Below are 21712 nucleotides of genomic sequence, written 5' to 3'. Positions count from 1 at the left end.
ATAAGCCATCATTCTTCGATGACTTGGCTGCAAGTGTGGCTTGGAGGCAGAGGAATACAGTTGTAATACACATTTACTTTCTCCTTGTAGGTCTGTGCTTTTGTAGAGATTAAGGACCCCAAATTTTACAGTACAGAATCCTTCCTGAAGGTAAAACCTCCATATTTCATGTAGGAGTTACCTTTGTTAAACATTGAGAAATAAAAGTAACCAGAGGCACATGCCCCAAAGATAAAGAGGGTGGATGGTCTGAGTACCAGATAGTTTTCTAATGAGTGTTTCTCGAGGACAATGTGCATGTATCTCGGTTGGGGGCTGGGATGGGCCTGGTTGAGTGCCTTCTATAATGTGTGAACAAAGAAGGACAAAGAACCCCCCAGTTCTCTTAGGGTTAAGTCATAACCCACTGCAGTTGCCTGAGGGGGGAGGTTCAGGATGACGAACAGGATGGGGCACACGGCTTTGACTAAGCAGACCCCTTAGCCGGTTAGAGGTGTATCTCAGGAACGGTTTTAATAAACCCAGATTCTTGCATCTTCCCATTCATAGAAAAGCACTAAAAGCGTTAACTTGAGAGATCTGTTCTTTGTGATTAGCAGTAATTTTCACTAAGATGTATGCTTGAATGCACGTACTCGTTAGCCAAAAATCATATATAAAATGACTTTTTCCCTGCCTCTTTAGAGCAGTTTCCTCAGAGGTAACCGAGTGGCTGTCTCCCAGGCTATAGTCCTCAGTAAGACCCTGAGTAAAACTGAAACTCACAACTATTATTTTGTGTGTCTTTTCTTTTTTACATGGAAAGAAAAATTTTCCTTTATTAAGTATTTAGTTGCTCTAAAATATGTTTCATACAAGAAGGACAGATTAGAGGTTTGTCTTTCCCTTTATTTGCCAGTTTTCATGATATGGCTGAACATTTCCAAAGGTAACAACTGATTTTTTTCTTCTTAGTATCATTATGAACTCATGAATTTTGATATATTAGATGTATTTCAGTATAGCTCAGTTATTATCCTTTTACTAAAATTGTCCCACATTTGGATACAGTTTACCCCAGCGACAAACTTTTTAATATGGCCCTTGTGTTGTTTTGGCACGGCCCCAGTAGTCTTTGAAAGCTTACCTACTTTCTGGTAGGACAAAATGAAAAATTTGAGAATATAGACTGAGAATTTTGACTTCAAATGTCATTAACATCATTACTTATTTTCATTGTCTCTCAACATTTGCATTTATATATATCAATATCATTAACAATGGTGTGAATACTGAAAACAGGTTAAAATTAAAATTTTTTTCCTTCCAGTTTTATTGATATATAATTGGCATACAGTATTATATAAGTTTAACGTGCACAACATAATGATCTGACTTACAGCCATCATGAAATTATTATCACACTAAGTTTAGTGAACATTCACCATCTCATACAGATAGAAGGTAAAATAAAAATTTAAAAAATCTCTTCCTTGTGATGAGGACTCTTAGGATTTACTCTCTTAACAATCATATATAACATACAGCAGTATTAATCATATTTATCATGCTGCTGTGTCTTTTAAGTCAACAAATTTACATTAAAAAGTTCACAGAAGCCACTTTTTATAAAATCTCAGTGCCAAGACAGTCAACTAGAATTTAAACTTTTTTAAAATTTAAAATAAAATAATATTTCAATTTTCTTAATATGAAACTAACACTAACTACATAACACTAGCGCGCTGAATTTTTTCCCTGTGGTTTTCTAACCTTCATTCATTTAGCAGGTCAATACTCATTGTTCACTTTCAATGGCTGAGACCTCTTCCAGGTACTTGGAGACCAGTTGGATGCAAGCGGATAAGGTCCCTGTTCTCATAGAACTCATGTTCTAGACAAGGGGAGTTAAAGCAAGAAGGACTCAAATAAGTAAAACATTTCCAGTAAATATATAGACCATGAGGAGAAGTAAACTAGGGTAAAGTGATGAGAATGGCAGCAACTGCCTTAGCCTGGGTAAGCTTGGTGTTCAGGGGAGGCTTGGGTGTTCAGGGGAGGCTGTTTTACTTAGGTGACATTGAAGCTGAATTCTAAATGGTAAGGTGTCAGGCAGACAGTTACCAGGGAAAGCAAGTATGTTCAAAGGCAGGAATGAACTTGACCTATTAGAGCATCTGAATAAGCTGGCATGGGGAGAGTGATACGATATTGAGTCTGAAAGGAAGGCAGAGGTCCTGTAATGTGTGTTTTGGAAACCAGAGTAAAGAGTTTGATGGGAAACCACTAAAGAGGTATGCACGTATGCTTGTGTATGTGTGCATGTGCTTTTATAAAAGCTTATAAGCTCTAAGCTAAAACTTTGCTTTCTTTTTATTTTTCATATGTAGAAATAACAGTAAAATAAGAACCTATGTACCATTGTCCCTTAAGAGATAAAACATTAAAAAATCATCTAAATCCATTTTATTTCTCTCATGATCTCATTACTACAATTTTCTTCCTCTCATCTCTACTTCCGTCCTTCTAATACATAATCCCCAACATGAATTTGGTGACTTTTACTGTCATGCTTGTCTTTATTTTTTTCTTTATATTTTTAAAGCATATGTATGAATCCTTGAATAATTACAATATTGTGTGGTGAATTTTTAACATTTTCATATATAACATCATATTGCATGCTTCCTGCAACTGTTTCTTTCTCAATGTTATATTTATAAGGTTTATCTATGTTAATATACATATGTAATCCATTGTGTAGACATACATTTTTTTTTCCATTCTACTGCCAATGGATAGATTAGTTATTTCAAAATGTTCACTATCCCAAAATATTGTAGTGAACATTCTGGTACATGTCATTGTTGGAGAGGTGGTCTAAGGCAGTGCTTCCCAGTCTTTTTCAATATGCTCACAAATACTTATAACAGTTCAGGTGAGACAGCCCATCTGGCTAGGAAGATAAGCATCTCAGCCTACCTGTAACCCATTAAGGCAAGTGCCATTAATACTTCCCCTCTGCCCAATCTGTCAATTACTGAAAGGGCTATGAAAAAACATCTCCATTTGTAAGCATAGGATTGTCAAATCAATTTTGTCAGTATTTGCTTTCCATGTTTTGTGCTGATGATATTAGATTCATTGACATTTAGAATTTTTATATCTTCCTGGTGAATTGCTCCGTTTATCACTAGACTGTGATCCACTTGGTCATTGGAGATTTTGGCAGCAGGGAGGGATATAATCTGAATCATGTCTTGAAATGATTATCCTGGCTGCTTTACGAAGGATGGAATGTAGGAACAAAAGAAGGGAAGATGGAAGCTACTAAAGCTATCTAGGGAGGGTCATAATGGCAGCTTGAACTAGGATGGTTGTCCTAAAGATGAAGACAGGTCTGTAATGTGTTTTGAGTTGACAGGATTTTCTGATTAATTGAATGTGATTGTGCAAATAAGAGACAGAGACCCAGGATAATATTTTGATTTGGGGCTTGAACAACTAACTGAAAGAATGATAGTGCCCTTGTCTTCTGATATGCATGTATGGCACAGTGTATTTTCCAAAAATGGTTGCAACAGTATTTTCATGCTCTTCTAGACCCTTGCCACTCCCCCAGGTAGAGTCTTTGGTTCCTGACCTTGAATCTGGTCAAGTTTTTGTGACTTCCTTTGCTAATAGAGTGTGTAATGGCCTTGTAGAAACGATGCTTCCTTCCAGGTGCGCCACTCTCCCTGCATCTCCGTGTGTTCACCAACCCAGAAGGTCTTTGAACTCTGTTTTTTGAGGGTTTTATGGAGGCTTTAATTACATGACATGGTATGATTGATTAATCGTTGGTCATCGGCGATTGGTTCATCCTCCAGCCCCTCTCCCCTCCCCAGAGGTTAGGGGAATGGAACTGAAAGTTCCAACCTGCTAAACAGAGGGTTGGTTCCTCTGGTGACCAACCCCCATCCTTAGGTGATCTAGGGGCATCCAAATGTCACCTCATTAGCTTAACAAAAGATACATTTATCACTCTCATCACTTAAGAAATCTCAAGGGTTTTAAGTGCTCTGTGCTAGAAAGAGACCAAATATACATTTCTTATTACAAATCACAATATCACACCCTCTAAACTCCATAACTTGGCAATGATTAAGTAAGATTAAACAGCAGTTCTTTGGTGTTTTGGGTGACAGTTATTTATTTAGGAGTTATTATGCCTTCAGTTCTTCCTGCATATTCTCTATTTTGCAAACGTAAAATTTGGTGCTCAGAAAACACTGAAAGCAGGATTCACCAAATTAGGTACTTCTTGCTCCAGAGCCAGGACTCTCAATCACCCAGCCTCTCATCTCAACCACAAACCTAGGAATCTCAGCACCCTCGGTTCTTTAGGGGGAAGAAAAAGAATATAAGCCACACAGAGATAAAGTGATTGCTCCAAAGCCAGTAAATGATAGAAGTAGGATTCAACTTTAGTCTCATCTCTTTCCAAATCCAGGGCTTTTCTCGTTCTCCCATACCATGCCTGCCGCTTCATTTAATCCTGGGCAATGTAGGAAGGGGCTGTATTTTTTTTTCCCCCCCAGCAATGTCACTGACCCATATTTCTGCCCTATTTCAAATACTGAGTCAAGAACTTTTGCCTTTCTCTTTACCTCTGATGCACTGCCCTCCATAAGACAAATTAGAGACTTTGAAAAGAATCACATTGTGACGTCTTTTGGATCTCTTTTATGGGACCTACCTGCCTGCCTGCAGGCCGGACACTCTCCTCCCTGAGGTAAGCTGACCACTGTAGACTGCACCTCTGTGAGAAACACCCTGCAAGTTCCACCAGTGTATCTGTGACTGGGTTGGTGAGTTTATTTCAGCAGGAAAGAAGAAAGATTCATTTTGTATACAGTGCCAAGCCATACTGCATATTCTAACCTTGCTTGGTCAGGAACAAGGCTAATTTGTCAATTCTTGTTTTATTTGTACTACTATGTTTCAGTAAATTCAACATCCAAAGAGAGAAAGACAATGCCAGTAGTAAAGTAAGGACTTGGGTCATCATCAGACATTCACCATTTTTAGAAATTCATCTCTCAGTATTATGTAAAACTCATGGGAAACTATTTTCTAGACTCTCACCCTCTCCTTCCATGTGTGTTGTAGCTCCTAAACTCCTTCTAAATAGAAATTTTGGTGAGGCAATTGGGAGACAGGCTTAACTATTTAGAGTGTCCTAGGAACCCCAATACTGATGACCAGCCAGTTTCTATAAACCCTTCAATACTTGTGGATTCGTTTAACAGACACAATAGTGCCAGTTAGGATCAAGAGTTTATTGACTAAGGAATGAATTTAATCTACAAGACCTGCTGGTTCTGGAATTGACATAATGGCCTCGACTTTTGCTTAAGTAGTTGTGCTAGCAAAGCTGGGTGTTCTGGAAGAAAGTGTCAGGGAACCAGGGAGATACCGTATCAATGCCAGCACCACTCACTTTAATTTCCATGAAACAGTGGATTTCCTTCAAGCCCAGCATAATTCCTTGTAAGGCTCCTGAGCCTGAACGAATGTGCATGAACACTCCACTGCGAACATCCATCTGTCAGAAGATGAGGAGCAAGTGAAATTAGACCATGGCTCTCTGGTTTCCCCTAAAAGCTGCCAATGAATGAGAGCATCAGCTGCACCAGTTTGGGCTAGCCAGGGATCTCAGCCCTCACTGAACACTCTACCCCCAGGCAGTGAGGCACATCCTGTGAATAGGGATGACTCAGCCTCAACAGGTGTCTGATGGCTTTGCCAACCAACCTCCTGTTCCAATGGGCTAGAGCAGCAGCACATTCTTGGTGGCATGCAAAGACTCTGATGAATAGCAGGCTTGTGTCTCCTCACAGGGGGCAGGGATGGGGTTGGGGGCGGCTGTGCAAGGCAGACCTTAGTGCATAAATGCATATTCTCAATCCCAGTGGGATGTACCGCCAACTGGTACATCAACAGACTTACAGTTTCCGAAACTGCCCTTGCTGGTTCTTTTCCATGGAACCTCTGAGTCAACATCAATCATCAATGGGACTAGTTATAATAATGCCTTACACATGTTCCACGTTTTAAGGTTTCAAGAAACTTACATATTTATGACCCTGTAAACAGCCCTTTCATGCAACATGCGTTGATGTTGTGATGGACATAGTACAGAGAAATAAACTAAAGCTCAGAAAAAAAAAAATGAATTCTCAAAGTCACATAGTTCATTCAAGAAGGAGCAGAGCAGAATCCAGGTCCCTTGATTCTCAGCCCTGTGTTTTTTCTAACCCTCTATGTTGCCGAAACATACGTGACTTACATTTAATTTTCTGAGACTCCTGGGAGAAAAGCTGAATTATATTGTTTTGAAATAGACTGAGCTGGAGTATAATAAGTTCATTCACTTTTTCTATTTTTTTCATTTATTTATTCAGTGGACTTAAAGAACAAGGGATAAAGATAGTCTTGTGCTCATGCAAATAGATTATTATCCTGTTCATTTATTATCTACAGGCATTTTCTTAGCCAGCACGGTGGAGATCACTTGACTCCATGATGCCAAGGTGATAACTCTTAGCACGATCATATGACTTTTCCTCAACACCAATTAGCAGTGACTTCAATAAAACATAACTATGTTTCTCATTCTCGGCTATGAATCCTCATAAAAGATCCAGGACTGGTATGGTGACTCCACAATCATTAGAGTCCCAGAATCCTTCTATTGTTCTGTTTTGCCATCCTTCGCTCCCATTTTCCAACTTATAGATCAAGCTTTTCAACTTCATCTTCAAGCTCATGGTTTAGTTTCAGCTGAAATATTCACATGAATATTCACAAAATATTCATACGATATTATGAAGGAGGAAAGGGGCAGAAAAGAACACACCTTATTCCCTTACAGATACTTCCTGGGAGTTACCACGCCATTTCTTACTTACGTCAATTAGGTAGAACTTACATCACCACATCTATCTACAGGGGAGACTTAGAAATTCAGTCTAAAATTGGGAAACCACATACCCAGTCAACATTAGGAAGTTTTATAAGTGGGAGAGTCTTGGGGTTTAGATTTTGCTGGACAACCAGGAGTGACTGCCTCATCCAATGTAGCTGCTCAGCATGTATGAAATGAAATGGAAAAGGTGACACTGAAAGGAATTTCAAAAGGCAGAAATAATAAAGCTAGTTTTTACTGAATGCTTTCAAAGTATGTTGCTCTGAAATAAATGCTGTATGGGTTTTTACTCTATCACTTATAAAGGTCCTATGAGGTAGTTACTGTTTTTGTAACAATTTTATAGGTAAGGACACTAAGATATAAGCAACTTAAGTCAATTGCCCAAGATCTGACAGCAATGACACGGCAGATCTCTGGGATCTCTATCAAGGTCATCTGACTCCAAGGCCTTTGCTGTTCACTATTGCTTTACATTGGCTCCCGCATGGACCCAGTGAGCCTCTGCATGGAAAGTCTCAGAATGATTCCTGTTTTATGAATAAAATCACTAGAGGTGAAGAGGTATGTTTATGCTCACACAGACAACAAGTGGCCAAAAGAAAATTTTGACCCAGTTCTTTCCACTATGTCATGGTGCATACAGTTTCACGTGTTAACAGCCTTAAAATCAATTTACAAAATAACAAGATAATTCAGAGAGAGGGGAACCCGTCTGCACAGGGTCCTTCATTTGTTGATTTCTCAAGGCATTCATGGCTTTCATCACCTTCACTGTCTTTGAGCAGAGCTCAATGGGTGGGTCAATATGTTGGTGACGGGCTTGGAGCAGATCAATTGTTTTTGACTTGACTGATTATTCAGTGATGGAACCGTGAAGGCTTCCTTTGATCGACCTTGTGAAACCAGGCAAAAGATTCCCTGGGACCACCTAAGTATTCTGCTGTTACTCCAAGTATGGTTCTCAGTGATGCATGAGGAGAGACACATTAAAAAATCTCTGGTGGAGGGGAGGCTGAGGAGTTTGGAAAGATGACTTACAGGAAGAGCTTTACCTCACCACCAAGTTGGCTGTGGCATTTAACGATTTTTCGTATTTCAACTAACACTAAATGTGGCTTTGATTGTATTTTCTGCTTTAAAGGGAATGATGCATATTAACACATTTAAGGAACACTGAATGATAACACTGACAAAATTTGGTTTTGCTCTTTGGTGACCATAGCCCCATAACACCATGGTGTCTCTTATTGAACGATATCATGCGTGTGTTTGCAGTTCTTTCCCAGTACAGGACTAAAAGAGAAATTGATTGTCAGTGAAACTTCAGCATTTTGCAAAGTGACCATCTTTTGGAAAGGATGACAACTACTACCTTTCACTGACTCTCAGTGGTGTATATTGCTCTTTCTATATTATTATCTCATTTGATCATCAGAGAATCCCATAGTGTAAGTGTTATGCTCTCCTCATTTTACGGATAAGGAGCTTCAGAGGTGTTGTTCAATAACATGTAACTTTTCACAAGTTAACGCTATTTCTCAAGGACTCTCCAGGATAAGAACAGAGTCTCTCTCTCTCTTTATTTTTTTTTTTTTTTTTTTTTTTTTTTTTAAATATTTTGGGGCAGATAATTCAGCAAGTAAATGGAACAACATTGTTGAACTAGAAAGAGTGTTTTGTTTGGGGGCAAATTATGCTCAAAGACTGAGATTGTCTTTGCCAATATTTTATTTAACACAGGTTCAACTAAAGGAATGATGATAATTTCACAAGCCAATTGCATACAGTATAGTGTCCCTAGATAAGCCAATAAAGAGAAATCATACTCCAAACCAAAGACAGATTAATTACACTATTTTTCCAGGCAAGAGGAGGTGAAAAGAATGAAGTCTGAATGTAACTTGACTATGATCTCCTACCTTTCTATGAGTTGATTCTCAGGAGGGACTGCCTAGCCATCCTAGAGCTGATGTCCAGCTGCTGGTACAAAAACGAAAGTCCCTTGTTGTTAGAGACGTTGCTAGGGAACAGAGGCTCTGGTGTTGGCGGGCAAGATGATCTCCTTGGAGGGACCACCGCACGGTTTTCCGCTACTGCCAGAGCAGAGTCGCTGTGAGCAGGCAGGAGCTAATGCCCCAAGGTCTTCAGAGAGCTATTTTGATCAGCAAAGAGTCGCCTTGCCCAGACCAAACACTCTTGGTTAGTCCTTACAAACTCTGGGTATTTACAGTCTAAATATCCCCTGGCGATAGTTGCTTCTTCATATGTTCTTACCGATAAGCCCCCAGCAGGGCCACTCAGCAGCTGAGCTACAGACACACGCAATTTTACTTTTATATCAAAACAACTTATAAATACAACGTCAATTTGTCATAAACAAGTAGATTCGAAATCATCTCAAACCACTACACAACAGAGTAATACAAACTGTAGAATAAGGGGAAAAATTCAAAAGAAACACTGTATACCTTCAAGATGTTTATTATTGGGAGACATTTTAACTTTTACAGCCTTTAAAAATTATGTGTGTAATTATTTGGTACATGGGTGTGGCAGTTGGTGAGAGCACATCATAGAAGACTAATGTTTGGCTGACAAACTGTTTCCAGACAGGATGTTTGCAGTATAATTTACATATTTGTGATGTACTGATTACAGATTAGTCTATCCACTTTGTTAGAGCACTATCGAAATTTGTCTAATCATACAAGTTAGCTTCCTCTCCCTTTCTTAGCACTACTGCTTTGTGTATTTCAGTTCAGCTCCGCAGGCACTGTTGTATGCTAGACCCTGCCCTATGCAGGTGAGATTTGATCTCTGACTTCAAGGGGCTTTCAGTTATATTATCCGTGGTTCTTGCCATGTAAAAGACTGACTTGGAAAATTAGTGTTGAAGTGTTAATTTTATTTATTTTTTAGTACTCAAGTAGTCTGTATTCAACACAGACAATAATACAAGTGTTGAAGTGTTAATTTTATTTATTTTTTAGTACTCAAGTAGTCTGTATTCAACACAGACAATAATACAACATAAAGATAAGTACAATACACACACACACACACACACACTCACACACACACACACACACACACACACTGAATCCCACCATAGAAAGATCAACACTCTTAGCATGTTTATAAATAGTGGCATTCATATACATTACTGAGTGCTTATTTTGTCTAAAATAGTTTTTCAATTTCAGCACAACTGCTACTTCAGGCCAGAAATTCTTTGTTGTGGGGACCGTGCTGTGCACCACAGGATGTTTAACAGCATCCCAAGCTTCCCCCGCCATTAGATGTCAGTAGCACCACCCCCTCTCCACCACCAGCTTCACATCCCTAGACATTGCCAGGTGTCCTCTGGGGACCAAAATTGGTCCCGGTTGAAAACTACCAGCTCAAAAATGCATTAAATATACCATTCCATCGGAACAGCACCAAGAAGTAACTTCTATTTTCACTTCCTTTTACAGCAAAGGAAACTGATGATCAGAAAGGCTTAATGACTTGGGTTGGTCTCTTCAACTCTGAAATAGAAGAGCAGAGATTTAAATACAGCTGTGACTGCCTTCAAATCTCTCTCTTTTTCTCTCTCTCCCTTTCTCTTTTTCATTTAGAAGAATAAAAAAAATGACACATGCTATTACGAAAGCTGCCTTTCTCAGTGTTTAACGATGTTTCATATGCATCTTTCCATGTAAGTAAATATAGATCTAAATCATTATTTTTCATGATGGCATAATGTTCACATGTGGGATGCCTGTTATTAACTTAGGCAGTTCTGCATCGCTGAACATTTATGCTGCTGCTCACTTTCAAATATTGTAAATAATACTCTAAGGAACATCTTCCTACATTGAGCTGTGCATATACTGCATTTCCTTTAAATGTGCCCATTAATTGAAAGTTGAGCAAGGGGTTTATCATTAGAAATGTGAAATATCTGATTGGGAAAGGTGATACTACTAATACTTTTATCAGTATAGATAACTGCTATAAACCAGGATTATCCCAGGAAAACTGGTATGTATTCTTATCCAAGTTTCAGTCACTTTTCCAAAATTAGCACACATAACAATATGGGGTTTTTTTTTTTCCTGTGATTTGGTTTCTTTTTCTCCAAAGAGATCACAAAATTTTCTATAAATTCATCATGACCTACCTAGGAAATAAAGCAATTTCTGTCCAAATGAGGAATGTGGGAGTCTAAACTATAATTTTCAGGCTCCAGGCATACAGTTGATCTCATAATCAAATACTGCTTCTTTTCAGAAGTATTCATATTTTCTTTTAGGCCTGGGATCAAGTGATTTTTCATATCCTATTTACTTTTAAAAATATCCCTGATTTGTTGGGACACAGAACATCTTTTTTTTTTTATGATTATTTATTCTATTCAGTAATTATTGAAAATTATGCCAGGCAGCATGCCAGACGCTGAGATAGAAATATGCCCAAATTTCACTAAGTCTCAATAGTCTGAGACTATTTAAATACAGACTTTTAAAACATAAAACATTGTTTCCCCGTTCTTGTAACAGTCTATTCTAGAACAGCTCCCTGAGCTCGTGCATCTCCACGGTCCTACCTCTCCATACTGACCCCCACAGCCGTCCACAGAAAGAACTATGTCTCTTCATTCAAAATCCAGGTCAAGCAACTCCTATCTTTTTGAAGCCTTGACTGTCCCCCTAAGTGCTCCTGTTCTGTGCTCCAGTCTGGGCAATAGCTCCATCAACACGCTTACAATCCCTTTAGCAATTATTTACTTACTATCTTCCGGACAGAATGTGCATTCCTTGAGCCACAGGCAAGGTAATATTCAGCTTTGTGTCCCAAGAGCCTGGCATGGTGTCTAGGACATGATAGGTGCTCAGTTAACTCTTACTGAATAAATGATGGAAGAGGGGAAGGGCAACATGTGTTTATACTTTGCCTTGCTTCTATAGTGTCTCCTATATTTCCCCCAAAGGGCAGATAGGGTAATTCAACTGGAATGGCAAGGCCAGTACTAAGAGAACTCACCTGATGAAAAGGCTGCCCTACTACATTTCTCCTAGGAGGAACTAAATCATGATGCCCCCAGAGGGCATGCAGATTGGTACAGTCCATCCAATGGCACGGACTGGGAAATTAAAGGCGGGCGTGAGAGCCCAGGACAGTCTCCCTGCTGGTCATCAAACAGGGTTTATATAGTTTTGGATTTCCAGAGGGGTCTACTTGGATAATACCTGGGAAGTCGAGAAGCCTTACATGGTTGAAGAAAGGAATAAGCAGAAACCAGATATACAAGTGCTAATCTGTATTAATAATGTAATTATTAATTATTATTACATTAATGTAACTGTTAAATATCAAGGAATTTTGTGAGCCAGTTGTTAACATCTTGGTAGCTTGAAATTGGCCATAGGAGGAGCATTTACATCCCAGAAATTAACAAACACTGGAAACCAGGGTCTCCCCAACCCCACAAAAGTTATGCTAATCTCCAGGTCCATACGTGTTGCTGCAGATGGCATTATTTCTTTTTTTTTTTTAGAATTTTAGAATTTTATTTATTTTTTATACAGCAGGTTCTTATTATCCATCTTATACATGTTAATGTCTACATGTCAATCCCAGTCTCCCAGTTCATCACACCACCACCCCCCCCCCGCCCGCCACTTTCCTCCCTTGGTGTCCATATGTCTGTTCTCTCACATCTGTGTCTCCATTTCTGCCTTGCAAACCAGTTCATCAGTACCATTTTTCTAGGTTCCACGTATATGCGTTAATATACAGTATTTGTTTTTCTCTTTCTGACTCACTTCACTCTGTATGACAGTCTCTAGATTCATCCACGTCTCTACAAATGACCCAATTTTGTTCCTTTTTATGGCTGAGTAATATTCTGCTGTATATATGTACCACATCCTCTTTATCCATTCCTCCATTGATGAACATTTAGGTTGCTTCCATGTCCTGGCTATTGTCAGTGGTGCTGCTGTGAACACTGGGATACATGTATCTTTTCCAATTAGGGTAATAAGTCTCAGCAAGATCTTTTTTGATCCATCTCCTAAAGTAATGAAAATAAAAACAAAAACAAATGGGATCTAATTAAACTTAAAAGCTTTTGCACAGTAAAGAAGTCCATAAACAAAATGAATAGACAAGCCACAGAATGGGAGAAAATATTTGCAAATGAAGCAACCGACAAGGGATTAATCTCCAAAGTATACAAATAGCTCATGCAGCTCAATATCAAAAAAACAGACAACCCAATCAAAAAAATGGATGGAAGATCCAAATAGACATTTCTCCAAAGAAGACATACAGATGGCCAAGAGGCACATGAAAAGCTGCTTAACAGCACTAATTATTAGAGAAATGCAAATCAAAACTACAATGAGGTATCACCTCACACTGGTCAGAATGGCCATCATCAAAAAAATCTACAAACAGCAAATGCTGGAGAGGGTGTGGAGAAAACAGAACCCTCCTACACTGTTGGTAGGAATGTAAAGTGGTACAGCCACTGTGGAGATCAGTATGGAGGTTCCTTAAAAACCAAAAATAGAACTACCATATGATCCAGCAATCTCACTCCTGGGCGTATATCCAAAGAAAGTTATTTCTTAAGTTGGGTTTCATATAGTGCCTCTAAAAGGCATGTATCCAATAGGAGGTAAAGGTAAAGAACATGGCATTTGAACTAAGAATCTCTTTTTAGAGGTTGTTTATGAGCTCTGGGCCCCAGTTTCCACATGTGCAAGTGGGGCTAAATAACAACTTCAGATGACTAGCTGTGAGTATTAAACAAGGTAATCTATACAATAAGAAAACAACCAGTTTTTGAACACATACCATATGAGCACACATGAAAAGATGTTGTTTCAGGACCATAGCTCTTTATCTGAAGCCCATAGGATCAGATTTTTCTTTGAATTCAGAGATTGTGAATTTTTTAGGAAGGTGATATAATTCAAATTTGTGTGTGTGTGTGTGTGTGTGTGTGTGTGCTTGTTTTAACTACCCCAGGGGGATCTGGGGCAGCTCTCTGTAACCAAATATGTTAATTTTTGTTCAGCGAAATGCATAAAGATTCACTCTTAAGTGAGAGTAAGAAATAAGTAGCCTCAAGTCAGATTTAGTTATCAAATGAGTCTGCATTAAATGACAAAAATACTTTGTTTTCACAACCTTTTGAATTGTGATTGGGGTTTTGGCCTGTATTATCAACATTGTTGTCAGTTGGCCATGCCCAGTGGAATGATTTCATAGCCAATATTTTCTGGAGAATTCTGACTTCAAAGAGCCAAGCATATTTTTCCCCTGAACCATCAATATAGTTTAGCTTTGTCTCCCCAACTGGCTTTTACATCCTAAATTGATATCAATACACTTTGTGGAATCACCTTGATCTTTTAAAGATCTGCTGGTCAAATGCATTGCCAGCCTTTGCTATAGAGTATTTGGAAAAGCCATCAGCCTAAATGCTCTCAGGAGAAATTCCTCTTCCATTTTGTATACTTTGTCTAAAAGGATCATGTTTTCACATGTGGGCTTCCTCTATCTCCCCAAAGTATAAAAATATGAGTCTGCATTTATATTTCAATTGCTCCAAAAGTTGAGGTGACTTTTTTGCTACATATTTCTGCAGGAGAAAGTTTCTTTGCAAGCCATGAACTTTAAATGCACAACCTTCTCTTTTGCTGATGAGACAGCAGCCCAAGTTTTTACCTTCTGACTCTCTGAGGCATGACATTCTGTTTTATCGTTTTTTAACAGGAAAATGGCTTGGACGTTTCTGGAGTGGATATGATTATATTTGTTGATTGGGTTTGTTAAAAATGCACTCACATTTGGCCTCTCCTAACATGAACATAAAATACATTGCAGACATTAATGATCCCAGATAGTCTGCCCATTAGGACATTAAGAAGCAGATGTGATTAAAGGGGCGTGTACTCTGTACCTTACAGGCAAAACCACTCATACTGCTTTGGATTAACTGAATGTTAAGGTCTGCAGACACGAGGCTCTTCTAGGCAAACAGCTTTCCCCCCTATTCTCTAGACTAATAACAAGCACAAGGGCCACAACAACAAAACCTCAGTATCTACCCACTATTACCACAAAGAATTTTCCTGCTCCCTGTTGTTGTACCAGGCACTTTGCGAAGAGCTTTACACATTCCTCTTTTTACTTGGCTTGACAAATTTTAGAACTATTATTAGCTTTTTGCATAGGTGAGGAGACCGTGGCTTAGCGATTTAACAGCAGGAGACCTCCCCATGAGGAAGTATTTTTTGAAATGAAAGAGAAAGAGCAAAAGGGAACTGATATTAAATTAACACTTACTATGTTCCAGACATTGTACAGAAGGTGGTGTCACTTGGTACTCAGAACAGCTCAGAAAATATATAATCTTACTCCTCAGGTGAGAAAACTGAAGTCTGGAGAGATTAAGTAGATCAAAATTAGAAATCTAGTAAATGGGAAAGATCTTATGCAAATCCTTGCATTTGACTCCAGGGTCGAGTGCTCTACATTATGTAATGCTGTCTGCTAGTTGGGTACCATGGCTGGATGCACTGGGGCAATTAATAATCTTCTGCCTTATAGCAGCTCATGCATGATCTATGTTGGGAAGCAATTTGTATACACATGACTAATACTGGAATGAAGACAGAATTACTTAATGTATGTTCCAGATGTGCATTTGAGACGTTTGGGGGAAGACGCTTCTCCCATTTCCTTCCATTTGTAGGGAGATCTTTTGACGTAACACTCCTGGTCTCTCCACTTTGTAGAACAGAGTAAAGCATGAACCCCCATCAGAAACAAAACAACACTACTTTGGAGTGTGTGATATTGTGCCTTATAATGGGAAATATATATGTGGTCTCCACCCCTGCTTCTGGAACCAGAGCTGCTAAAACCTTTGGAATTTCCTAGGTGGTGAGAGCGACAAAGGTGTCTTGTGTTACGTTAATGAGGTGACTCAAAAGTCACCCTAGTTCAACTAAGGATGGGGAGCTGGTCACCAGAGGAGACGACCAGATGTTCAGAGGGTTGAAAACTTTCAGTCTCATCCCCTTAATCTCTGGGGAGAAGGGGCTGAAGGTCTAATAAATCACCCCATCAGTTGCCCATGGCCAAGGATTTAATCAATCATGTGTAAAGCAAAGGATGTCACTCACTGTCCAGTTCTACAAGGATTGCATCATTAGTCCTTGCAGTTGCGGACTGACAGTACACCCTGAAAGGAATTCAGAACAAAAACCTGAGGAGGCACGCTGTGCTTTGCAAAATCGGCCCCTTAGGTAGTTAGAGATATCTCGGGAAAAAAATTTAATGATGTTCAGGGTGAGCTGGAAGGTGGAGACCTCGGAGAGCTGATGATGAAAGTTCCAGTCTGGGTTCAAAGATCTGAGAACCAGGAGAAGTGTGATGGGAGTCTCTGTCCAAAGACTGGCAGAGGCTCAAGAGCTAGGAGGACCCAGTGTTTCAGTTTTGAGTCCAAAGGCAGGAGAAAAGCCAATATCCCAGTTCAAAGACAGACAGGCAGGGAGAATCCCCTCTCGCTCAGGGGAGGGTCAGCTGTTTTGTTTTATTCAGACCTTCACTGATTGAATGAGGCCCACCCATATTAGGGAGGGCAGTCTGCTCTGCTCCGTCTACTGATTTCAAAGTTAATCTCATCCAGAAACACTCTCACAGAAACACCCAGAGTAATGTATGACCAAATAGCCAGACACTCCCGTGGCCCCGTCATACTGACACATAAAATCAATCATCATACTCAGTAAAATGCCTCATATCCACAGGGCATTTCGGAAACAGTAGCTATTATGTCTATTATACTAAGACGACTGTCAGAAGACACACAAGGCTTTCCTTTTCTTAATTCTTTAGTCACAGGATTGAAACAAGTCCTTGGACACTGCTGAGCAGGCTGCCATTTTCAAAAAGAGCCTAAATCATCATGCTAAGGGAAAATGTACAGAAAGAAAAACCCCTAAGGAAGCAAAATGTAAAAGATACCAAGGTTTATAAGCCAGGACCCACGCCCTTTCTGATCTGATCATTGTTAGAATCTGATTTCTTATGGCTTCTTCTGAAGGAGGATTTGTATCAATAGTTACTTGGGCTGATGGAGGTCTGGCCTGGTGAGAGACTGATACTGTCCCATGCCTTCTCAGCGTTTCCACCTGAACAGAAAGACAAATCTCTGGTTTATGTCACTCAGAACACTGCCCACTCACTCTAAGGTGTCTATTGCTGAAATGCCAAGAGAAATATAATCATTATCATCATCATCATAATAGTAATAATAATAATAGTAACTTACATTTATTTGGTGCTTACTATTTGCCAGGTACCATTATAAGCACTACAATGTCATTTGATCTTCATAAAAACAACTTTGAGGTAGGTACTATTATTATCTCCAATTATCATATGGGAAAACCAAGGCTTGGCAAAGTAATTACACCATTTTGACCATAAACAAAAGATTGCTAACATTTACTGAGTGCTTTCTGTAGATGAGATTATCTCATAGAATTTTCACAACAGATTTATTTGGTATAAAGTCTTATTAATGAATCCAATTATACAGATTAGAAACTTGAGTCTTAAGAAACATCCTGTCCGAGATCACAGACTTCAAAAGAGAGATGTTTGGATTGTAGCTTGTGTCTGTCTGACTTCGGGACTTTTGCTCATGGTTAGAGTACCTCCTGGCCTTCTCCATCTTTCCTAAGAGGTCGGGCGAAAGAAAGGACAAGGAGACTAGAGCCAGGAGGCCTGGCTTGTCAGGCCAGATCTGGTATTAGTGTCCTAGGACACCTTGAGTAAGACACTTCCTGTCTGGGTCTCAATTTCATCACAGTAAACTAAGGAGGGCTGGGACTAGATATTCCAGTGGGTCTCTCACTGCCTCTAGTATGAGATAGTGTAGTATAATGGAAGGACTGTGGAGTTTGGGGTCAAACAGACCTAGATGTGAATCCCAGCACCCTCTTTCCTGACCTCACTTAAATGCTTTATAGACTTGAGCAGTTTATTTACTTGGCCTATTCTTATTCATTCATTCAAAACTATAAATTGAGCACCTATTTTGTGCTGGAGATATTTCTCTGGGATGAACACAGGGTTCACATCCATGCCTTCATGGATTTGTGACCTAGTGGAAGAGAGAAATGCTCAGTTTTTCTCTTTGAAAAAAATGGAAACTAATCATACCTACCTCATAGAGAAGCTTATTAAGATTCAAGGAAAATGCATGCCCAAAGCCCACTGCCTGGCACCTGGCACTGGTGGTGCCTTTGGAGCGATGGCTGAATGAAGTCTCAGCGTATGTTATCCTGGGAAATGCTTGAAATTATTTCCTCAGCTATTGCTTTCTATTGTGCGATCTGAAAGGTTTTTTTGTTTTGTTTCCCACTGCCTTAGTCCTCACAGGGAAGATCAACTTAGTCCCGAGAATACATTGATTCTCATTTTCTCCTGAGACGCACATGGACGCAGGGTTTGTAAGAAAGATATGTTTCAGACTTTGCGGGTCAGGGCTCTGCGTGCCACTCAAGAGCCTCGAGAAGAGCTGGATTGTTGTGGTCAAGAAAGGCTGGCGCTGGAAGGGCAGTGAACAGTAGAGTTGTGGTTAAATTGCACGGAGGTCTGGGAGGCAGACAAACAGGAATGAGCAGATGAAACAGTGACTTTTACAGCCCACTGGCTGGGCGATCTTAGGCACATCACTGTCTTGTGAGCTTTGTTCCCCTCATCTGCAACCACCCCACCCTCCCTGGAGCGCTTTGAGAGACCTGGGAGCTCATCTTTACTGTAGCACCTGTCATTTTACATCGTATTCGTTCTTTCCAGCTGGGCGAGCTGTGTCTGTATCCACGGTCTCTACCATGGTCCAACCACTGCCACCTCTGGCTTGAACTATAGTATATCAAAACCCTCCTACACCAAGAAAAATGTGTCCACCTTTGCCCCCTCTGATCTGTATGCAGACAGAGTAATCTCACATGGCAAATATAATCTCATATCCGCTAGCTTACCGTCTTTTAATGTCCTCCCACTGTTCTTGAGGTAACTAACAAAATCTCAGCATGACTTCTGAGTCTGCTCCAGGCTTATCTCACTCTACTTTCTTCTTATTCCTCAAACTCCAGCCACGCCGGCCTCTTCTCATTTCCTCCTGACTCCAGAGCCTTTCCTCAGTCTGTTCCCTCTACCTGGAATACTTTTCCTAACACTCACCCTATTGGCTAGTTGACTTTCACTCATTCTTCATATCTTAGCCCAAGTATTACTTCCTAAAAAAAGGTGTTTCCTGATCCTAGAGACTAGATGAGGGTCCCCTTTCCTTCATAGATTTACCACAGTTTGTCATTTTAGAGGTGTATTTTTTGTATTACTATTTTAAAGTGTCTGTTTCTCCCGTTTGACTGTTAGTTCTGTGAGCACAGAGTCCACATTTTATTATTTTATCCTTATCATCTACCGTAGTGCTTGTTACATTTAAGTGTCACATGAATGTTTATTGAATGAATAAATGAAGGAAGGAAGAAATGAAATGAATAAATTTATCTGTCCCCCCCTCTTGGAGACTGGGGACCAAGCCTTCATTATTATGGGCCCGGCACACAGTAAAGTATCTGGCATTAACAGACAGTTTCCTACAAGTGTGTGTTGCTAGAAGTCACTTCAGTAGCTGCTGTACTGGATGGTTTGACAGTCTCACCCAAACAGGTTTCTGTGACACTGAGTCTCTGCCCCTCCACTTCTCCCAATGACAGTGAGTTGGCTGTGTCATGTCATGCCTTTGTACCATCTACTCACAATCAAACGAAAACCCAAGACTCTGGACAGAGCCTTTCTGTTTTCAAGCGTTTAAGATGCTTGATGTATCTAAACTGTGTCCACGACCCTCGTCACCCTTTGTCTTTCTTGTTAATCAAGGACATACGTCTGCTGATTTCAGCAGAGCCTCAGGTGCTCCCTGAGCTACTGAGATGAGACTGAGCCAGTGCTTGGACAGTCTAAGAAACACGGGGACAGAGGGGCTGTGAAATGTTAGTTGAAATAAAGCGTGCAAAGGGTGATGAAGGGTCATACACACGTGAGAGGGGCAGTAAACAGAGAGGTGTTGGCCTGGGGTATTTTATAGGCTGTGTGCCTCCAGGCCTTGCTCCTAAGTTTGCCCAGAGAGGCCCCTTCCAGTAAATGTCTCCCTCCAGAAAGAGCACTGATGTAGAGAAGCCTGCCTGCTTGTTTTCTGACTTAATTCCTGTTCTCTTCTAAAGCACCGTGCTGGGGGAGAGCATTCTGTAGATATAAAGCTGTCCTGTGGGAGACAGGGAGAGAATTCAGGAGTCCTGAGGATAAAGGTTTAAAGAAAATACCTCTCCACCCAGCTGATCTGAAAATCCAGGCAGCCTTTTGTTTCACTTGGTAACTGTTGAAGTCAGTCCGCACCCAGAGCCTCTGCATAATTAATACCTGGTGTTTGCATAGTCGTTTGAAGATGTTAAAGAAACTCTCAGGTATATTTTCCTCAGCAAATCCACGCAACACCATGATGCTGGTATTACTGTTTCCATTTTACACAACAAGAAAGCAGGATAAGGGACTCGGGCAAAGTCAGGCTGCTACTAAGTGGAAGAGCTGGGAACTAGGACTAGTACTCAGATGTGCTGCACTAAGACCCACCGTTTGGTTTATTTTTTTTTCTGGGACTACTCCGGTGGTCCAGTGGTTAAGACTCCGTGCTTCCACTGCAGGGGGGCACAGGTTGGATCCATGGTCAGGGAACTAAGATCCCACATGCTGTGCAACATGGCCAAAAAAAAAAGGGATTTTATTTTTTCCTACAATGACCTATAGCACCTCATTACTGTGATCCTGTGAATGAATCAGGTGTGCTCAGAAGTATGACAGTTCTTTCAGAGATCTCGGATCGTGCTCTTAGGTTGGAGAAAAAGAGAGAAATGTTCATATATGATTGGAGATCTGAGGAATTAGCGGTTGTTGAGATTCCCTTCTGCAGCTCAGCTGCCTCATCTCCAGAGTTCCTGCCGCCATCTGCATCGAAGCCTACAGCGTGTGGTGTCAGGACCGCTTCAGGCATCTCCTAACCAGTCTCCCTGCCTCAGGTTTTGCTCCCCATATCTCTGACAACCCAGCGATGCCCTGCTGTGGCCAGAGTGACACTACTAAAAATATAAATTTGAATCACACCATTTTCCTCCTTAAAATTCTTTGGTGGTTTTCCACTACTTCCAGGGTAAAGTGCAGTATCCTCAGCAGGGCAAATATACCATTCATAACTTGCCCACTCTCTGTGGTATCGCTTCATCCACTAAACTAACATTTACTGAATGCCTATGGGCTGCTATGCAGCACCGGGGAGAAGCACATGACTAGGTCTGACGCACAAGGACTGTCCAGTCTGGAAAGGGGTTTCAGATATCCTGAATTTTATATTCTGGCCGCCGCGGGAGGTTCCTCCTTTCCCAAACTCTGTGTGTGTTTATATTATTCCCATTCTCTAGGATGTCTACTGCACCTTACGCGTGCGTGCGCGCGCGCGCACACACACACACCGCCAACCACCCACCACCAACGGCATCCTGCACGCGCACACACACACACACACACACACGCGCGCGCGCGCGCACACACACACACACCGCCAACCACCCACCACCAACTTTGTGCCTGGTGAATCCATCCTATAAGGCAAATTTGTTACTGTCT

At 40.5% G+C, this 21712-nt stretch overlaps 1 long non-coding RNA gene across 3 annotated transcripts in view; it reads left to right on the top strand.

Moving 5' to 3' along the window:
• Positions 1–2203: 2203 nt before the first annotated feature.
• The window catches only part of LOC114487895 (uncharacterized), a 98398-nt gene continuing 78889 nt past the window's right edge, over positions 2204–21712 (top strand). For 2 of the 3 annotated variants that reach the window (XR_008619488.1, XR_008619486.1), the window contains exons 1-2: positions 2204–2273; positions 4653–4753. This is a non-coding gene — a long non-coding RNA (uncharacterized lncRNA). The remainder of the gene's footprint in view (positions 2274–4652; positions 4754–21712) is intronic. The other variant, XR_008619487.1, reaches the window with a different exon arrangement.

This window comes from Physeter macrocephalus, chromosome 15, assembly GCF_002837175.3.
Source record: "Physeter macrocephalus isolate SW-GA chromosome 15, ASM283717v5, whole genome shotgun sequence".
Lineage (NCBI taxonomy): Eukaryota > Metazoa > Chordata > Mammalia > Artiodactyla > Physeteridae > Physeter > Physeter macrocephalus.
Note: the sequence above shows the minus strand (reverse complement) of the source record. Positions and strands in the feature narration are given on the sequence as shown.